The 18,035-nt window shown below is 35.6% G+C and overlaps 1 protein-coding gene and 1 long non-coding RNA gene across 9 annotated transcripts in view; one reads left to right on the forward strand and one right to left on the reverse strand.

Moving 5' to 3' along the window:
• The window catches only part of ROBO2 (roundabout guidance receptor 2), a 1,750,895-nt gene that overhangs the window by 463,429 nt on the left and 1,269,431 nt on the right, over positions 1 to 18,035 (forward strand). The window lies entirely within an intron of this gene.
• Positions 9,034 to 18,035, reverse strand: part of LOC129532260 (uncharacterized) — a 38,447-nt gene continuing 29,445 nt past the window's right edge. The window contains exons 3-5 of the long non-coding RNA XR_008677919.2: positions 11,699 to 12,095; positions 10,795 to 10,954; positions 9,034 to 10,409 (exon numbers count right to left, since the gene is read on the reverse strand). This is a non-coding gene — a long non-coding RNA (uncharacterized lncRNA). The remainder of the gene's footprint in view (positions 10,410 to 10,794; positions 10,955 to 11,698; positions 12,096 to 18,035) is intronic.

The raw sequence follows: 18,035 nt of genomic DNA on the forward strand, positions 1-18,035 counted from the left end.
AAAAGTTTCTGTTTTCTCAGATATTTATAGTAAACCATACACCAAAAAGATTATTCTATGTATGATCACTTACACAAAAATATCTCTTCAAATGTAGTTATCATTAATTAGTTTTTATTAAGCAGAGAAATAATAATTAATAAAAGGGCAATTCAGCCCAAGATTGCTTTATATAGCATTATTTTTCAGCATTTTTTCATTGCATTCCAAGCAATAAAAATTATAACCAAAGCATATTTTGTTTTAAACTATAATAGAATAAAATAATAGCATTGCCCATAATACTGTTAGCCAAATTAGTGTGCACTCAATATAGAATGTAAGCAGAAATAATGTCATAAGCAATTTTATATGAATTTCGTTTTTAAGAAACTTTTAATTTCCTAAACTTGTTCCTTTTAATGTCAAAATAACTGCCTTTTATCTTAGAAGATGATTGCACAGAGATTATTTGCTTTAAATTTATTATATCATGTGGAATAATCAATTTACCTGCCACTAGTTAAAATTCCTAATATCAGCTCATCTAACATTCTGAACAATTGTAGAAAGAGACTTTCTCATTTACCCATTTGTCCCCCTCTCTATTGAGAGATGTTTACAAAACTCATGCCTGTACTTATATACACAAATTTTCATCCTCAGTGTAATAAGGAGATGAGGAAAACTTGAAAATGAAGATACAGACTCTATTTTTTTTTCTTAATGGCTTTTCCCTAAAAGAATTCATGTCAACAGCAGGATGAGTCCTAGCACATTGCGGGATACTAGAGATAACCCTGACTCGATGGGAAAAATTCCATTTACTGCATCACAACTTCCTGTGGTTTGTGCCCAAATTTACCACAGTGAAATGCTCACGCTCAATGTTATTTAAGTCATAAAACAATTTGTTATTATAGTCTGCAGGAAACTACACAAAAATGAAAGAAAATGGACCATGTGGAGCTTTTTATACCATTTACATTGTTCAAGTGGCCCCAATTTCCATGAGAAAAAAAATGCCTAAATAATCTACTTTGAAAATCAAGCCTCTTACCCAGATATTTTTTTTTTCAAAATGACTACTGTGAGAAGCAGCAGCATTATTTAGAAGATGTAACCAGGTTTCATGATAATTTTGTGCAATATGAGATTATTAATTCATTTCCACAAGTCTTTTTGAAGTATGTGTTATCAACAAGGAAATATTTATCAATACACAGTGATATATATTTATTATTATTTATAAAGAAACATTACTTAAAAGTATAGACATGCCTTAAAAAACATTAATGTTCTAATCATTATTCATTTTCTTTGGTGTCAAACCTAAATATGGTAAATATTGCATTTTTAATGTTTAAAATAAAATAGTCATATATTACTATTGAATGAAACAAAATCAAATACTGAAAAATTCTATCATTTTTTTTCCTTAGGTGTCATATCAATAAAAAGGTAAGGTGTATAATTACCAAGAAAATAGTTGAGGGGTGAATAGGAAATGCTTTCTGTACGTGTTTACAACATGTATATTTAATTAGTTAATCTGAGTCATGAGTGAATATGTGAAATAGAATAGTCAGTATTTTTTATAATATATGTTCCATTACTTACTGCTGCCCAACAAATTACCCCAAAACTTAGCACTTAAAACAAAAACTGTTTATCATAGTTCATGATTTTGTGGGTAAGGATTCAGCTGGGTGATTTTTTTACTCTATATGTCATTGACCAAGGCCAACAATTGTTCAGCAGCCTCAAGAAATAATACAGAAGGTTGAAGCAGCTTCACTCACAAACTTAATGCCTTGGCTGAGATGGCTGGAAGGCAGGGCTCAGTTGGGACTGTTGACCACAGTATTTACACCTGACCATTTCAGCATGATCCTGTCAGAGCATTTAGACATCTCACATGGCAGCAAAAAGCTCCCAGACTGACTGTTTCAAGAGATGGGAAATGGAAGCTGCCTATTTCTTAAGACCTGGACCCAGAAAATAGCACGATTTCTCTTTTGCCATTTTCTACCGGTCTAAGAGTAGAATATACATTCCTTGTATCAGGACGTGGTATCTATGTTCCCCTCCCTTGAATCAGAGCCCACTCAGAATCTGAATGTATAGCAGGAATTCCAATTGAGACTAAAGATACCTTGCGATGTAGAGGAGTATATTTTGCTATGAGAAAACATCCTCTCTCAGTGACGTTAAGACCTTACTTCACCAGTTTTATTCCCTTCCCCAATGTACTGTAGAAAATGTTAGTCTACTTGTGAACAAAAATGGAAACAAAACAAACTCTCACAATAAAAGAACCTTCCCTTGACTCCGTAGGACTCTTTTATTACATATTTTTTTTCTGTTCCATTCACCTTCAAACTTCTCACTAGAGTACTATGTAAGCAGTGTCTCCACGCCTGCTACTCTATCCATGGCAATGTGGCTTCTTTCCCAGGTGTTTTTGCAGAAATGCCTCTCTTTTCAGCAATGGCTTTGTAATTCTGAACACAATGAACCTTCATTGGTCAGATATTAACAGCCTTCTCTGATGCCTTTGACACTGTTGATCCTTCCTTATATCTGGAAATCATTCATTGGCCTTCCGAATTGTCACAATCTCCTGGTTCTCCAGTTTCCACGCTCTCTTCTCTGGAGACTCCTCTTGCTTTGTCTGTAGATAATTAGCTTTCTTCAGAGTTCTGCCACTAGGGTCTGCTATTTTCATTCTGCAATATCTCCTTGGGTGATGTCATCTTTGTTCACACTTATAAATAACCCCTTTATGCTGATGACTTGCGTAGTTAGATCTCTTTCTCAGAATTCCTTGCAGAACCTCAGATCTAACGTCCAAATGCCAAATGCCAGCTATATATCTCTGAGTAGATAGATGCTTCAAATTTGACCTAACCTGGATCGTTCTCTCACATTTATTGTATCTTTTCGGCAACATCAGCGTTCATTAGGTCAGTCATGTTCTGAAACTGGGCTTTATCTTTGGTTTGTCTCTCTCCTTGTCCTTTTGCAACTCTCCAGCTACTTATACCCCTTAAATAACAAAGTCCTGTTGATATACATACTAAATATGTCCTGGGTTTTAAAACTCTCCTCTCATTTCCTACTAACGCTGCTCTGATTTGTTTAATATTATCTTTTGAAAGAAGTATTACAACTGCCTCTTACTTGTTTCTCTACCTAGACTTGTGTCCACTCACATACCAGAAAGAACTCTGAACACGTGACAGTAACACCACTATGCTTCACAACTTTCAATGTCTCTCCATTGCCAAGAACAATATTTTTAAAACTGCAGATAGACACTCATTAATAAATTATACAATTAATTTAGTAGACCTCGATGAGTGTTTTTAATGAAATAGAACATGCTATGTAGAATATTACAGAGAGCTTTGCATTTAGTAAAAGTCAGATATGATCCAACTGGTTCAGGTGTGTGTGTATACCCACTGGGTAGCAATACATTTTTCTTTTTTTTTTGGTTCCAGACCAGTGGAAACTTTGCATTCCCTGGGGCATACAAGATAATGCATTGTGGGCCAAAAAGATGATTTAGAAATTCTATTTATTTTCTCTAAAATGGTAAGGAATAATTTGAGCTTTTCTTGTGTTCAATATGCAGATGGGAATTGGTGTGATTTCTTGCTCAATATGTCAGTTCAATTCACATGACTCGAAATAATTTGCATTATCAAGAAGAAAGAATAAATGCTTCACAGAGGGAAATTTGAACATAATGTCCTCATTTCTTAAATCTCTTTCAGTGTATCATAGTTTATCTTTACCTGCTTAACTAAATTAGTGGATTATATTATTAGAATTTTCCATCAACTAACCATCACAAATAACCCCATGGCCTAGAAAGTACATACAAAGAAACCACAGAGTCAAGACTTTTCTATAAGAAAATAAGGGAATATTGGAGCTGACATTTCTTGTCCTGCCGGGAGCTCTTCATATGTCACAATTAACAATTAAAAATTATTACAATACTAAATCAAAATGATCAAAATAATTGCACCAAAGGCATACTTTTCTAGGGCAGCAACAAAAATAAAATGAGGTAATTCAATTGATTTTGTATGAAGGTCCATACTAATTACATGCAACTGCTTCAATGCACCTTCAAGAATCTACTAGACAAAAATTTCTCTAGTGTTTATTCTAGCCAGGCACTAGTCCAGGTGCGGACTCATATGTCATTTCCTTCCCAAGTCTTCTTTCTGCTAGGTTGAGTTTCATTCCTCCCCCAGCATCCCCATGATAACCTATGTACCCTTCTCTCATTGCACTCACCCTAGAAAAGGATGCCTCCCCCCATGAGTAGTTACATAATTAGACTCATAGCCCCTGCATCCTGGACATTTTCTGGCAGAGGGCTGACACACAAGCGAATCCAAGTATGTGAGTGTGTGTGTTCGTGTATGTGTATAAATTTATGAAACTAGTCTAGGAAGTGCTTTCGTTTACTCTTTAATCTGAGCACAAGGGTTAGAAGTGCAAGAAGAAGTTTGCTTCCTTAAAATAAAGATGATTTATTCCTATCCGTAACCTTCTTTGGGTATCATGTGTTTATTCGTGAATATTCTGTGCACATAAAAATATGTTAATCAGAGGAAAGTGAAAGGGTATTTACAATCTGTTATGTACATAATTGTATATGAGTCTTTGCACATACTGTATTGACTGCACATTTGCTGATGTGAGAAAAAGCAAAACAAGAAACTTAAAGATTAGCTGCATATCAAATGTTTACTATAGTATTTGCACATTGAATAAAGTGAAAGGGTATTTACAATCTGTTATATACGTAATTGTATATGAGTCTTTGCACATACTGTATTGACTGCACATTTGCTGATGTGAGAAAAAGCAAAACAAGAAACTTAAAGATTAGCTGCATATCAAATGTTTACTCTAGTATTTGAATGAGACATATTTTCAAGTTGATATTTTTAAACTGTGACTGCTATAGATTTTGTATAACATCAACATCACTTAAAAAATGTATAGGTTTACATCATTATTTCTGGCTCCTGGCAATTATTTGACCATATCAACTTGTTTCACTTCTAGAAACCAGAATGGTTACTATAATATTAAATTTACTAAGGAATTCACATTGCATGTATCACACCACGAAGATTCCCTTAGGTTTTCCATAATATCAGTACATAAGCCAGCACTAAAGAATACAGCAATAAAAATATAAACTATATCTATGGAATGTCTATTATAAGAGATTACTTAGAAGAAATTATGGTTAAAAGAGTGTTCCCCTACTTGATCTACAAGAAGAGCCACTTGGTTGTCAACTGATAACACAGTTAAGTAACTGGCATCAATTTCTTTCTGTTACTATTAGGTTTATGTGTGTTTAATTATAACATGAAAAAAATACATGATGGTTTTTTTGTACAAATACAATAAAATTTTATATTTCCCTTTTGTTACTTTATACATTAAGAATAATGTTTCCACAACCAGGACTATACGTAAGTGCTTATATTTCCTATTTGCATTAAAGAGTCTTTATGTGCAGAGTCTAAGAATATTAGTGTCTCATTCTGTACAGAGCTAAAAATTTTAAAACTTCCTGACTTTCAGACTTGCCTCTCCCAAAAGACTATTGCTATCAAGGTTGAACAACATGTACCTAGTAGAATCTAGCTGATTTCTACCTTAGGTAGAAATTGATGTGAAATTCTATAAACAATGTTCAACCTAATTAAAATAATTGAGAGGGCTTAACCTTTTGTTTGAAAATAGTTTTTATATGGTAAAATATTTGACGTCTCCAACTCCCAAACTGTACCTTAACCATGGGAACACAATCTTTTCCTAAGTTGCATCTACATCTATAACAGATATCTTCTACTTCGGGTTAGCTGATGAGAATAACTTCAAACATTGAGCATAGAAATTGAATCTTTGTGTAAGCAAGTGAGTCAGAATCCTGTATTTACAGATTGTCAGTCTCTGAGTTTGTCATCATGGGAGTGGGATGAGACCAATGCTTGCACGTGCTTTTATCATTACTGCCCAAATCCAGTGAGACAGACAAGGAAGCTTTTGCTTCTCTAGTACTAACTCCATTAGAACCTCTCACAATGATTAGGATTAGGAAATGCTAACCCTTCCCCAACCTCACCAAACATGCATCCTGAGGCTCTTCCAGAACCAGATCAAACACTTGACCACAAATGGGGAATATGGAAATCTTCCCTGAAGAATAATGAGATTTTCCTTGGACATTATTGGTTGAGAGTGAAGGCAAGGAAGAATAAGCGAATTAAATCCAGTTCCATATGTGAGCATCAGCATGAGTTCACTTTCCCCACCAAAGAAAACTGTTTCTAATTTTCTTTCTAAATAATTAAGAAATAAGAGCATCTAGTCAAGGGAAACAGTTTCATTCCATGGAACTAGAGAATCTAAGTCAAATTGGAATAAATAATTCCATTGGCGTGGCCTTGATTTTGTACTTTTTCTAATACTAGAAACCTGCATTATGGTTTTGAATAAAAGTTGGCTTTTTCCTCTCCCTGCCTGATTGTAAAGAGCTCTGCTTTTTCTAACCAGAAAGAGTAGAATGTGATGTAATTTTTGTTTAATTCTTTTATTTAGTAATTGAGAAAGGAAGAGGGTTAGTTCAGCACACTGCATTTAAACAGAATGTCAGTTTGGCTATTTTGACTTTATAGAAGTCTGTAAATAAGAAGTCATTTATATGTGCATAATTTGGATGGACAGTTTCATGGACACTCTTGGATGGAGCACTTGGATGGCCCATAGAACACTCTGTTTGTCCCTATAATAGTACGTATTGTATTGTGTTAAGATGCTTATTTGCTTAAATGTATCTCCCAAAAGGTGGTGATGAGTTTGAAGCCAGCGACTATGACTTGTTCACTTCTGTATTTCCAGTTCTTAATACAATGGCTTACATACCATAAATAAATTGGTGCTCAACAGTATAGTCATTGAATGTAAAAATGAAGATTGCATCAGCTGGTTTATGACATGTAACAAACCACCCACAAAGTTGGTGCTTAAAACTAATCGTTATCATTGTTCATGAGTCTGTTGGTCATGTGAGCATTTCTGCTGATCTTGTCAGACTGAGCTGATCGTTGCTGGGCTCACTCGTGCTTCTGTGGTCAGTAATAGACTTGGTCATGGGCCATGATATCTGAAATGGTCTTATTGTCACAGCTGATGTTTCTCTCTCTACTAGCCTGGCTAATGAAGGTGGCTATACCATGTCTCTCATCATCCAACAGTCTAGGGAGAGTTTGTTCGCATGGCAGCAGATGGTAGGAGTTCCAAGAACTTAATAAAAATTGTGAGTCCTCTTGAAGCCTAGATTCAGAGGGGCAATTACATTTTTGACTCATTTATTTTATCAAAGCCAGTCTGAAGACAAACTTGTATTCAATATATGGAAAAAACGAGTCCCCCCTCCCATGTTTTAATGGAAGGAGCTATGAATTATGGTGGTCATGTTTGAAATTCACTACAAATGATAAAGCATCCAGAATGTCACAAGAGACTAAGCTACAGTGAAATCTGAAATCTCCTCTCTGTGACATTAGCAACATCGTTAATATCTTAATCCTTTTTCTGCCTGGGATCTGAATCCCTTTCAAAAACCCACATTTATTTAGGTCAAATAATTGAAATGAAGGCAACTAACTTAAATGAAATAACTTACAATTTTATTTTAGACAGCCATAATAAACACAAGTAGATAAACACAATAACAGTTTAATGAAAAATAGCCGTGTTCTCTAAACAAAAAATAGTAAGAATAGCAGTAGTGGTTCATATTTTTACACATCTCTTTATATAAGGTTTAATTTTAAAAATAGTTGGATTATCAAAGAAAAAAACTCCCCTTACATGCTAGTTATTAGCTTTACTCCTTGTAAATGTTTTTCTTTCTGTGAATTGTCCAACCCGGTAGCCTCTGTCTACCTGGGGAAACTAGAAAGAATTGAAAATTTAAGCAAAAATTCTACTCTGGTTATAGAAAGCTGTTTTGAGAACGACTGGCAATTTCAGTGGCCTTCTGCAAGTGGTTTATTTTAGTTTTATTTTATGTCTTGATTCCACTCAGCCTTAAGAAGACCATAGCTTGGATAATAATAGTTCATTTCTGAAATGGGCTCAACAAAAGAAAGTATTCACCATTCTTTTAGCGTTCTTTTATCAGTGTGACTATCGTACGCTTTCTTCTTTTTTTTTTTTTTTTTCAGATGGTCTGTAGCACTGTAGCATAAAGTATTATAAGAACCCCTCCAGAGTTCACGGGCATCATTAGATGGAATCACTGAGTTAGATGTATCTATAAAGAGATATTGAGGATGTCATTAAAATAAACATTAAGCATTGTGAGGTAGAACATGAAATTCTCTATAAAGGAGTTTTCAGAATTAGATTTCAGTAAAACTGTGAGACCGAAGAAATGTTGTCTTGGCAACCTATGAGTTACCTTAAATTTGGCATCCTACTTTGTGTTAGAAAGTTTTCTGTATTCACTAAATCCTCACTGATAATGTTTGGGTAGTTTTTGTAGTCAATGTTCAAGGATAGGACTATTTCAAAACCAGGAAAAATGGCTTTAAGCAAAGGCAAATAGATAAGGGTGGCAAACTTCGTATCACACTGTGGAGGTCACTAACTACTCAAATAATCTTGAGTACTTCCATGCATGCAGTCATGTATTCATCTAATAAACATTTATTGAGCACCTTCTATATATGAAGCCCTGAGGCAATTATAAAGAAGAATGAGGTGCATCCTTATCCTCAATAATTATACTGCCTGGAAAAGAAAGCCTACAGCTAAGTTGTTGATGAAATATGAAGTAGAAATGAATATAAAGTGCTCGGGTAGCATAGAAGGAAAGCAACTAAATATTATCAGGAGAGCTACTGGTGAATTAATGAGGCACTTATATGACATAGAAGATAGATTAAAAAAAAAAAACTAGTTGCAAGTAAAGTAGAATTCAAGCAGTGTGAATGGCACAAACCAAAGCAAAAAACTAGAAAGTAATTTAGTCTCTTTGAGAAATTTTTCTAAAGCATAAGTTATATTGTTTTGGGGGAAGATAAGAGTAGATTTAGGTAAAATATCATAAAGTCAGAATTGCTAGTGTTCAAATTATTGATTCATGTGCAAACATTGTTATCTAGTGTAGCACATGCTCTGATCCTTCTAAGTCATATTTGAATCATTTATCTTCTATGCCCTTCATAGGTACTTGGATTCTGTTTCTTTTCATATTGCATTGTACTGTTTCGTAATATCTGTATTTTTACTTTAATCGTGAGAAGAAGACTGTGTCTTATATTTCTATCTCCTTCATGTGGAAGAATGCAAAGTACTTATCATATTTGTTGAATGCTTTTCTATCTTCCTAAAATCTTAATTCTTCCTATTCTTAGTCTTAAAATAGTTATCTACTTTCTTAATGAGCCTACTTTATTCTTCCAAGCTAGTAACACCAACTGATAACTTTGAACTGAAACAAAGAATTCACTTAGGTCTAAATTGGTTTCCCAGTCCCAGTGGATTCAGCAAAAACACTGAGGCTTAGAAATGTACACCCAGTGGCCAAGCATCTTCACACAATGTCATTGTACCAGGGTTTGTCCAAATATAGAGAACCACACAGTCAAAGAAACCATGGATTTCACCCAAGTTATCTATTTGAACAAATTTGTTTGTGTCTACAGTTCTTTTATTATCCCCATGTATGCTTTTAATCAGCTAGATGTAGAGTAGTACACAGTCTTTGCTTCCAGCTTTTAAAGACGTGTGAAAATCCAAGAATCAGTGGTGATCCATTATCTAGCAATATTACTGAGCAAATTTAAGCTCACTGCCCACAACAGATAGAAACCAATACTCTAGCAATGGCTTTTGTGAAAAGAAAGTCTTTATTTTGCCAGGCTGGCCAGCAAGGACACAGGTGATGCAACTCAAATCTGTCTTACTAATTTGGGGTCTGAGGAAACTTTTAAGGGGCCACAGGACAAGGGAAAGGATTAAGAAATGTTGATTTGGCAGAGTCTAATTAAAGGACTTCAAATTTGACCATTTATGGTAAGCCATGTTGAGGAGGATTTTAGCTCCTGATCTTTTGGGCCAGTGGACCCCTGTCTTTTGAAAAGGTTCCAGAGTTTAGGTTCTGGTTGTATCCTGGTCTTCTCGGTTCCACAGGGAGGAATCATGGGTTCTGGGTGTTGCTAAAGGTCAACACGGTTTTTTCTGTTGTGCATGCTTGGGCTACATGATTGGCAATTTTGACTCTGTTATTCCTACGAGGTAACTTGGCATTCTGTCATCAACAAAGTAGGCCTGGGTTGGGCTGGTCCTGTTGTTATAGTGAGGATACATCAAATCTGTGAAAATATTCAGAAAATTCAATTTCTTCTGGCCATATTCAGAAAATTCATATCTATGGAATTACATGCAAACATATGGTGAAAGAAATAGTCATAAAATAACTCATGAGAGATCTTCTGAATACCTGTTTAAATTGAAAATGAAATCCATAATATTGACATAAAACAAGGTCCTATGCCTGCGTTGCACTGTTAATAGGATAGCCCCATGAGTGATTTAAGGCATATTTAGATGTCATGCTTCAGGCATTGTTGCCTTTTATTGACAAAAGAGATTGCACGATGGTTGTTTTTGAGAAGTTATTGCTTTCTGTGCAAGAGTCCTGCACACAGAAAAAAAGTATTGGGCTTCTGAAACTGTGAAATTGCTACTGAATATTACCTGAGGAAAACTGAAGTGATGTGCAGAGTTGTGATACTGTAGGCATTCTCCCAATTGTTCATTTTATCCCTGCTAATCTCCTTGCTTCCAGCTTTCTTTGAAGTTATTTTTATTTTCTCCTTTTTACACTTCAGCGAATGCTCTCCCTATGTGAGAAAAACTGAAGACCAAAGTTCATAGATGTTTACTGTCCTCTTGGCTAACACATGCATGACAGAGTCTTATACTAAAAATACCTAGCAAACTGCTTGTGGGTTTTTTTTCTCTTATGAGTAGAAAGAGTTCTAGCTTGTGTATGTATTTTTTCTTAATGAAAATATGCTGCTATTATGACTGCAAGAATCATTGATAACCAAACTTGGTGACATGTTTTCAATTGATTACATTGTCATCAGTATCAGTTTTCTAGGATTGAACTCAGTGGCATGTAATTTGGTTCCTGAACACTAATGCCTTGCTAGGAGCACATGTGTGACTGAGTAGTTGACTTTAACATCACCCTCTGCCACTCCATTTCTGTCAGTGCCTCCTTATTAGAAATATACCTAGAGAAAAGATACACATTCTGGCAGCTTGCAGTATAATATGAGATGCCTTCTAGGCATAAAATAAAAATACTAGAAGCACATTTAAATAATTTTTAACTTCCATGTTGTGATTAGATGAATAAACCTTACAAAATGAAAAATAAACCTCTATACTCATTACTTTCCTGCATCTTTCTAAAACCATGTTTCAAAGGAGATCTTTAAATTGACCTCAACAATGGAGACAACTTAGGAAGTAAATCAGTTGCTGAGATGTCAGTTATTTCAAATGTTGTAGGACTTGTTGATTTACAAGGTATAGTAATAGTATTAGAGATTTATTGATGTATTTATTTCTTTAAAATGTGTCAACTTACACAAAATGTATAGTGTCACCATTTTAATAAAAGTTCAAGTATCATCCATCCATCAATCCTTCTATTTAAGAAACGTTCGAAGAGTAGGAGATCAAGTATCATCCCTCCATCAATCCTTTTATTTAAGAAACATTCGAAGAATAGGATATAGCAGCACACTTCACGTGCTCAGGCTTTGGTAGGATGCACAAGAACACAAACAATTACAGTGCAGAGTAGCAAGTTTAGTAAAACAAGTTAGTTCATACAAAATATTTTAGAATCACAGGGAGCAAAGCCTTCAATTCTGCTTACATATGTCCAGCAATTCCTCAGAGATGAGTTCAATCTTCAGCTGGTTCCAGGGAATAAGTAGTACTTTGCCAAACCAGTAGGTGGTAGGAGGCATTTCAAAAAACTAGAGACAGAATATGGAAATGCAAGAGTCATGAAATTGCTTGACACGTTTAGGAACCCTCTACGGAGTTGGTTGCTGGAGCAAAAAAATTTGAAAGAACTTGCAGCAAACGCTGCTGAAGAGAAAAACTAAATCATGGCCTCTTTGCTATGCACAGCTGAAAGATTTCTCACTATATTATCTAGGCAATTGTGAGGAGTTATTTATGGTTTCCACCAGAGTAATGAAAGATCATAATATCAGCATTGCTTAGACTGTGCTTAATGATGGAGGGTGGTGGGGACAGAAATAGGAAGGACTGACCATGGAGCAGACATTAACAAATGAAGACATTGTTTTAGTAATACATCAAAGAGATGCTGTAGCTAGAATAAAGGCAGGATAATTTGGAATATTAAAAGAAAAGAAGTAATCGATATTATAAGCCACATACTAGATAGCTTTGGATATGCAACGAGAAATGTCTCAATGTAGTCCTGTAAAATTGTTCAACTGAAAAATATGTATTTAAACAAGAAGTTTATAAATATTTGAAATCTACACTTTTATTTTTTCAATAAAAAATATTTAAAAATATTTTTAACATAAAAAATAGCTTTATGTTATATAAAAGTGTCTTTCCATGTAGAACAAATTGATCCTGAGTTTTTAAATGAATCTTGAATGTCCTTGTATACCTTTCAGTCTCCTTGCTGAAGAGTTCTTGGGCTATGCTTGTAGTGTCTCTGACACATTCACCAAAATGATACCATGAAACGTAAATTAAACCAGCCAATTTGCAATAACCTCTCATTAAAACAATATTTAAGATAAAATTTCTGGTTCAGATAACTTGAAAATTCTGTACTCTTATTTCAAGATAAAATATGCAAAATATATATAATTGCAAGTAGTTTTTTTAAACATGAACTTTATGACAAAACTTTAAAAAAATGCTTGAAAATGCTTTTCCATAGGTGACTTTGTCATTTATTTTCCATTAAACGTGAATAAGCAACAATATGAAATAGTGCTTTCAACAACCCAGATGAATAGCCTTAGGAGCTAGTAATAACCTGGTCAGCATTACTTCAGGCATTCCTAAGTTTAACTACTCCTGATTTAAAGACAATGATTATTACTAGCTTTTGTCTCATGTGTTTATTTTATTCCTCTTGTTATTTACTTTTCATTTATGTGACTTGCTTGATTCTTATTTCTGGGCTGTGTAGATAGTTGTACCTTGTTTCTTATGTTATAACCAGTATCACTAAAAAAAATCATTGACAGATTTAATGCATATGCCATATCTAGGTGGGCAATACATTTTTGGTGGGTTTTTGGAATACAATGGTTTGTTTCAAATCTAACACCTGTGTGCTTTGAAGTCTAACTCCTGGAAGATATTTAACTATAAATCTAGAGCGATTAAAATACATTTAATGTATTTTAATACATTCACTTGGCTATTTACTTGGCTATAGAGAGATTTGGCACACATTTCCTAATTCATCTAGTCTACAAATATTTATTGATAATCTAATATATGAAAAAGTACTTGCAAAGTACTATAAAAGATGAATAGAGATGAATAAAATTTGGTCTTGATCTCAGTGAGCTTCAGAATCTGAAAGGCAAAGTAAGATATACACTTGACCCTCAAATAACCCGAGTTTGAACTACGAGGGTGCACTCACACACTGATTTTCTTCAGTGTCTCCCAGCCCAAGACAGCAGGACCAATTCCTCCTTTTTCACCTCCTCCTTTTTCGCCTCCTCCTTATGGTTTTCCTAATAACATTTTGTTTTCTCTAGGTTTCTTTATTGTGCAAATACAGTGTATAATAGATATAACATATAAAATACGTGTTAACTGACTGTTTATGTTATCAGTATGGCTCCTAGTCAACAGAGGGCTATTAGTACTTGAGTTTTGGGAAAGTCAAACGTATATGTGGATTTTCTACTACACAGGAGGGATGTTTTCCTAACCCCCATGTTGTTCAAGGGTCAACTGTATTCACAAACTATCTCAATATAAGCTAGAAAGTAAGATATATGAAGAAAGGTATGAGATAAAGTATCATTGTTTGGAATAAGTAATGATCATTTCCATCATGATAGAAATAAATGATTTTTTCATTGATTCAGGCAGTATTTTTGATATTCTCCTGCAGGTCAGACAGAATTCTTAGCATAAGAACTACTGTAACACAAAAGTAGAGTCCCAGCTCTGAAAGCATTTACAGCTTACGTGAGCGGACTAAAAAAAAAAAAGCAGATAAATAGCACAATTTCAAAGTGTTTGAAAGGATTTAAAAAAACAGACACAGATAGATAGCAACTGGGTGATTGTTGGAAGGGCTTGAACCAAAAGTGCTCTCTTCGGGGGTGTCAATTAAAATTAGCACATTGGAAATTTTTAAGCAAGAGAGTGAAATTATTGTTTATGAAAAAGTTGGTTACTGAGCTCAGCCTAGGGACTCATTTAGACCAAAATAAATCAAGTTAGGGAAAAGGCCAATTTGGAAAGAGGAATATGCATAACAAGAATGTTCACTATTATTATTATTTTATTTTATTATTATTATTTTTTTGAGATGGAGTCTCGCTCTGTCTCCCAGGCTGGAGTGCAGTGGCATGATCTCTGCTCACTGCAACCTCCACCTCCCGGTTCAAGCGATTCTCCTGCCTCAGCCTCCTGAGTAGCTGGGACTACAGACGCGTGCCACCGCGCCCGGCTTATTTTTTGTATTTTTAATACAGATGGGGTTTCACCATGTTAGCCAGGGTGATCTCAATCTCCTGACTTCATGATCCACCCACCTCGGCCTCCCAAAGTGCTGGGATTACAGGTGTGAGCCACTGCGCCCCGCCTCTTATTATTATGTTGAATATGTAGACTATCATTGCATGCTTACAATGCAATATCATTCTAATCATCCTACAAATATTAAGTCATTTCATTTCACAACAATAAGGCATGTGCTTTTATTATCTTTATTTTGCAGGTAGGAGAATTGAGACAGAGAGAGGTTAAGTATTGCGCCCTATGTGTCACTGCTAATAAGTGGCCAGGTTGGATTCTCAGCCCGGTTTAATGTCAAGCTGGGGAGCCCACTGTCAAGCGCAATGCTAGTCTATGTCTCTAATTCATGTATATATAGAATACTTAGACTTTGTCGTTGTTGTTTTTTTGTTTTCTATTGTTTTCTTTTGTTTTGATAAGGGTCTCACTCAGTTGCCCAGGCTGCAGTGTACTCATGGCTCACTACAACCTCAATGTCCCAGGCTCAAGTGATCCTCCCACCTACCTAGTAGCTGGGACTACAGGTGTGCACCAATATGCCTGGCTAATATTTTTGTATTTTTGGTATAAACGAGGTTTTGCCCCGTTGCTCAGACTGATCTTGAACTCTTAGGTTTAAATGATCTGCCTACCTCGGCCTCTCAAAATTCTAGGATCACAGGCATGAGCCACAGCGCTCGGCCTCGAGACAGTTACAGCATTTTTATTGGTTAAAGCTTCTTGGCTGGGCGTGGTGACTCAAGCCTGTAATCCCAGCACTTTGAGAGGCCAAGGCAGGTGGATCACAAGGTCAGGAGATCGAGACCATCCTGGCTAACACGGTGGACCCCCGTCTCTACTAAAAATACAAAATATTATCTGGGCGCGGTGGCGGCGCCTGTAGTCCCAGCTGCTCGGGAGGCTGAGGCAGGAGAATGGCGGGAACCTGGGAGGCGGAGCTTGCATTGAGCCGAGATCGCGCCACTGCACTCCAGCCTGGGCGACAGAGCGAGACGCCGTCTCAAAAACAAACAAACAAACAAAAAGCTTCTTCAGGAGGCCCAATCTAATACAACCTAATAATCTTCTATGATTGTTCAATCTGTTAAAGAAAGACAATGAAGTGAATACTTTAGGGAATGTCTACATTGAATAGGAAAGAAAGAACAGCCAGGGAAGGGACAATTACAGAAATAGGAAGAGAACATGGAGAAAATGGGTTTTCAAGGAAGACAGTCCTAATTGTAGATGTTACATGACTGAAAAAGGCCAAAGCATCTAATATGCAGCATCCTAGTGACCTTCAAGGGTGGTTGAACTTCTCTTTGAGACTTAGAGGTTATAAGGAATTAAGGAAATAAAGAGGATTCTGTTAGTGAGATTCAGGCTAAGAAACAAGAGAAAAAAGATGGTAATAAAGTTTGTTCTAAGGATAGGTAGACTTCAGCATAATTTTAAACTCAGAGTCAAATAAAGAAGAAGAGTTTGAATTTGTAAGCCATTGAAAACATTGAACAATTTTTTGAAAGATGTGGGAAGCGTGCGATGGAGTAGGCAGGGGAAAGGCTAGTATTGAACAGAAAATAGTGTTCTAAAAATAGAAAAAAAGAGAGAATTTTAACATAATTTCAAGGCTCAGATATGTTTTGTCCTCATTCGTTCTAGTATTCAACGTTTGTAATAGATGTTGGAACACAAATTTTGTCTGTTCAACTCTGTTCCCCTTTATAAAACTATGCAATGGATGAATAGAGAATATATTCAGTAGTGACTGTTTAGCAAACAACTCCAGTTTCCAGATGAGATACATAAATCAAAACAGATTAATATTCCCTCTGAAGAATATATTGCTGCTTTTGATACTTGTATATATTGATGCTTATGGTACTGTTAAGAACCCTGAGTTTACAGTCATGTTATTTTCATTTTTAACAATTTAATTTAGAATTCAAAACTTTTTATATGTTTTTCCTGATAAATAGTGCTTAAATTACTTGTCAATATTCTGTTCCAAACAATGCATACAAATTGGATTTTGTTTTTCATTTGATGTGTGTTAAGAGTGGGAAAGATGCATAACTGACGTGCATCTGGCATATCTGATGTGCCGCAACTGCCAACAGTTCAGATAACTTTATGGTGGTCACAGGTCAGTCATAATGAAAAAAAAACAAAAACAAAAAACAAAGCATACCCAATTCTGTTAGAATAAATCAAATAACCCCTGACAACATGCAGTAAATGAGAACAGGTGACCTGAAAAGCAGGATACTTTACTTTGTGAACTCTATGTAAGGTTACATGAGAGACTCTGAATTTTCTATGTGTCACGGAAATTTCCGTTCAGGGTATTCCCAGAGGATGGAGTGGTTTAAACTTAGACTTCACGGTGGCAGTGTCTGCAGCGGAACTGGCAGATGTCAGAGCATGTGACAAAACAGGCTGGGCAGAAATGCAGAAGAGCGTCCCTGATAAGGCACTGGAAGAGAATGGATTATTTGTGTACAGTTGCAGATTATAAATAAATCTGCCATGTTAATCAAGGGCATATCAACGCTTTCTTTGCCAACCGCACAGTCATTTCAATTGGAGTGAATGAATTGCACTGATACATTTTTTCTAAGTGGTTTTCTTGTAATTATTACTAAAACTGTCCTTGGTTGCACATAATACAAGAGAAATGTTAATCTATTTCTTGATTTAGCTTTTTAGTATGCTATTTATTCTCAATAAGTAGCTTAGTTCTGGCTTTATAGACAAGAAGCACATACTTGATTTACTGGGTATATGTTAACATTCAGCCATCCAGACCATTTTAGCCAACCCTAAGGACCCTGTTTTGGTCATGAGAATATTTCAGAACTAAAAAGCAGAGAAATAAACAAGGTTAAAGGGTAAGACCTGTGATTGAGAGAAGGGAGTCTGTTAAGCTTTAAAAATCAAAACCGAAATTTTGGTATTAGTGTGTGTGCATGTATTAGTCTGTTCTCATGCTGCTTTATAGAACTGCCCAAGACTGGGTAATTTATAAAGGAAAGAGGTTTAATTGACTCACAGTTCCACAGGACTGGGGAGGCCTCAAGAAACTTACAACCATGGCAGAAGGGGGAGCAAACACATCCTTCCTCACATGGTGGCAGGAAGGGTAAGTACTGAGGAGAGGGGAAAAGCCC

The sequence above is a fragment of the Gorilla gorilla genome, chromosome 2 (assembly GCF_029281585.2).
Source record: "Gorilla gorilla gorilla isolate KB3781 chromosome 2, NHGRI_mGorGor1-v2.1_pri, whole genome shotgun sequence".
Taxonomy (NCBI): domain Eukaryota; kingdom Metazoa; phylum Chordata; class Mammalia; order Primates; family Hominidae; genus Gorilla; species Gorilla gorilla.